The sequence below is a fragment of the Muntiacus reevesi genome, chromosome 16 (genome assembly GCF_963930625.1).
Source record: "Muntiacus reevesi chromosome 16, mMunRee1.1, whole genome shotgun sequence".
Classification (NCBI taxonomy): domain Eukaryota; kingdom Metazoa; phylum Chordata; class Mammalia; order Artiodactyla; family Cervidae; genus Muntiacus; species Muntiacus reevesi.
The window spans coordinates 14,858,418-14,862,377 of record NC_089264.1 but is presented as its reverse complement, the minus strand read 5'-3'; the positions used below and the strand labels follow the sequence as shown (position 1 = coordinate 14,862,377).

The following is a 3,960-nucleotide window of genomic DNA, read 5'->3' as shown; positions in this document are numbered from 1 at the left end:
TTCACCACTGTAATAAATTCTAGACACAGAGGTGAAGGGAAAAGGTGTTCTAGGAGAAAGAACAGCTTGTATGAAGGACTGAAGTGAGGAATGTATTCTGCTACCTCCATCAACTTTTTACTATGAAAATGTTTTAACTTGGAGGCAAGTTAAACAGTTTAATGAACATTCTTCTCTTAGATTCCCACTTTTTTTTTGGATAGGAAAGTAGGATTTATTAGTGGGCATGGGTAAGGAGAGGACAGACCCAAGGTTCTCATGAATGCAGGGCCTGCCATCGGTCCAGAGGGTCATGATTAGGGATATATTTGACCCCACAGCCATCCAGGATGAGCTGCTTTTCTGCCACTATGTTTTCAATTTAAGTATATGTGCGGCCAAAGCGAGCACTGCCACCATGTTTCCAAATTCATCCACATTTGATTTAGTAAATCCCTGCTTCTTGGAGATATGGACCTTCTGGCAGCCAGGGAACTTGAACTTGGCCCTGTGGAAGGTCTGGCCTCAACCACAGGCTCCTTGTTCTGCAGCTTGGTGAAGATGGACAGTATGACTTAGCCAATGTGGACCCTGGCCACTGTGATCTGGGGCTTTCCAAAGGTAACACACATACCTGTCTGGAGCCTAGACTGGGGACAGCATGCCAGTTATGACTGTCCACCGGAAAGAGTTGTCTCCAAGGTCCCTTAGGGCAAACTGTACAGGCAACAGGCTGCATACACTACCAAGAAGGCTGCTCTTTGCAGTCATTGCACACTGGGCGCCCATGGGGAAAAGAGCATAGTCTGCTCTATTAAATGCAAATATATTCTCACTTTTAACATTTTGCCACATTTCAAAATAAGTTGCAGATATAATGACATTTCATCTTTGAATATTTCTGACACCACACTTATGGCAGAAAGCAAAGAACTAAAGAGTCTCTTGATGAAAATGAAAGAGGAGAGTGAAAAAGTTGGTTTAACACTCAACATTCAGAAAACTAAGATCATGGCAGTTGGTCCCATCACTTCATGGCAAATAGATGGGGTAACAATGGAAACAGTGACAGACTTCATTTTTTTGGTCTTCAAAATCACTGCAGATGGTGACTGCAGCCATGAAATTAAAAGACATTTACTTCTTGGAAGAAAAGCTATGACCAGCCTAGATAGCATATTAAAAAGCGGAGACATCATTTTGCCAACAAAGGTACATATAGTCAAAGCTATGGTTTTCCAGTAGTCAGGTAAGGATATGAGAGTTGGACTATAAAGAAAGCTGAGCACCAAAGAATTGATGCTTCTGAACTGTGGTGATAGAGAAGACTCTGAGAGTCCCTTGGACTGCAAGGAGATCCAACCAGTCCGTCCTAAAGGGAATCAGTCCTGAATATTCATAGGAAGGACTGATGCTGAAGCAGAAACTCCGATACTTTGGTCACCTGATGCAAAGAGCTGACTCATTTGAAAAGACCCTGATGCTGGGAAAGATTGAAGGCGGGAGGAGAACGGGATGACAGAGGATGAGATGGTTGGATGACATCACTGACTCAATGGATGTGAGTCTGAGTAAACTCTGGGAGTTGGTGATGGACAGGGAGGCCTGGTGTGCTGTAGTCCATGGGGTCACAAAGAGACACGACTGAGCGACTGAACTGAACTGTACACCCTCTTAAACTTCTTGTAGAAAATGTGAGCTTGAGTTTTGAAGAACAGGAAGAACATATATTAATAAAAAGAGAACGGACACATTATTATAGGATAACCTTAATTACTACATGGTGCTACAATACAGAATGAACCTGATTTTCTCAGGGTCTAATTAAGACAGGGAGGTCTGGCGTGCTGCGATTCATGGGGTCGCAAAGAGTCAGACATGACTGAGCTACTGAACTGAACTGAATCAAGATAGTCTTTAGGAAGCAACAGTTATTTTACCTTTGTTTTAATCTGTGTGAGTGTATTTAATTTACACACAAGGTTGCCTTTGATTTCCATAATAGCCCTTGGAAACAATTAAGATAGTTATTTTTAAAAGTCAAGTGATGAATTTGAGATGCTACAAAAGTTATTTTTTCCCCAGGTCTTTTGGTGAATGCGTGAACAAACCAGGTTTATGATTCTGAAAAACATTCTTCCAGATTTTTCCAGCTTCTGCAAATATATACTTTGCATCCAAAAAGGAATCCTATGAATGAGGAAATTTTGGTTCAGTTATGTTTCTAGATGCATGCTCCTTGGATTACTGCTCCCATTCTTAAACATTTGAGTTTCTGCTAACTTGTAATACATTTTATGCTGCAGTGATTGAACTGATGTTATAGCCCTATTGTACATATGAAATGCATTCTCCTCAGCTCCTGTGGCTGTCAATACAATTGGTTCTTGAGATGTCCACAGCCAGCATGACAGACATGATATCCCACCTTTGGATTTTTAACAGTTCTGAGTAGCTTTCTGCATATATGTTTTGTACATATGTGAGAGGAAATTGAACATATATTTCTAAATTTCTGGGTAATTATTTAGAAGTGAATATGAAGCAAGAGAAACCTGTATGTGGGTCAAGAAGCAACAGTTAGAACTGGACATCGACCAACTGATTGGTTCAAAATTGGGAAAGGAGTATTACAAAGCTATGTATTGTCACCCTGCTTATTTAACTTCGATGCAGATACATCATGCGAAATGCCAGACTGGATGACTCACATGCTGGAATCAAGATTGCCAAGAGAAATAGCAACAACCTCAGATATGCAGATGATACCATTCTAATGGCAGAAAGCAAAGCCTCTTAATGAGAGTTAAAGAGGACAGTGAAAAAGCTGGTTTGAAACTCAATATTAAAAAAACTAAGATCATGGCACCCAGTCCTATCACTTCATGGCAAATAGAAGGGGACAAAGTGGAATCAGTGACAGATTTTATTTTCCTGGGCTCCAAAATCACTGCAGACTGTGACTGAAGCCATGAAATTAAAAGACACTTGCTACTTGGAAGGAAAGCTATGACCAACCTAGATAGCATATTAAAAAGCAGAGACATCATTTTGCCAACAAAGGTACATATAGTCAAAGCTATGGTTTTCCAGTAGTCAGGTAAGGATATGAGAGTTGGACTATAAAGAAGGTTGAGCATCGAAAAATTGATGCTTTTGAACTGTGGTGTTGGAGAAGACTCTTGAGAGTCCCTTGGACTGCAAGGAGATTCAACCAGTCCATCCTAAAGGAAATCAGTCCTGAATATTCATTGGAAGGACAGATGCTGAAGATGAAACTCTAATACTTTGGCCACCTGATGTGAAGAGCTGACTCATTTGAAAAGACCCGGATGCTGGGAAAGATTGAAGGCAGGAGGAGAAGGGGGTATCAGAGGATGAAATCGTTAAAAAGCATAACTGACTCAATGGACTTGAATTTGAGCAAATTCTGGAAGATAGTGGACAGAGGAACGTGGTGTGCTGCAGTTCATAGGGTTGCAAAGAGTTGGACATGACTTAGGGATTGAACAACAAAACAACAAATGAAGCAACTGCTCAATGAATAGTTAGCATACATGAAAAAAATATTTCAGCATAAGCAGGATGGGTAGACACTTGCCAGAGAATCTGATCTCCTGTGTGCTTACAAAGACTCAGAATGAATACCTCATGTTCCTGCAATTTAACCATTTGTGTTAAAATAAAGATATAACAAGCCTAATGTTTCCTTTCTAATTGCTATAGATATGTGATGAGAAATAGGAATTTTTTCAGAATTTTCTGAGGACCTGATAAAATAGTACTAAGAAAGGTAGCATTTTCCTCATATTTTTCTGAATTAGGTAAGAGAAATGTAGTTTTGTGGGGTTTTCTTCTTTCATTTTTGGAGGTTTTAGTGAAACTGAGTCCTAGTCATGAGGGCCAATGAACTGAGAGCAGAGAGAGATAGAGAGAGGTATTGAAATGACCCAGGTTTCCAGAGTTCTCACAATCACAAGT

The 3,960-nt window shown here is 40.2% G+C and overlaps 1 non-coding gene across 1 annotated transcript; it reads right to left on the bottom strand.

Moving 5' to 3' along the window:
* Positions 1-668: 668 nt before the first annotated feature.
* On the bottom strand, positions 669-803 carry LOC136148150 (small nucleolar RNA SNORA70). The gene has a single exon (XR_010659446.1). It is a non-coding gene; the product is annotated as a small nucleolar RNA SNORA70 (small nucleolar RNA).
* Between the last annotated feature and the right edge of the window lie 3,157 nt (positions 804-3,960).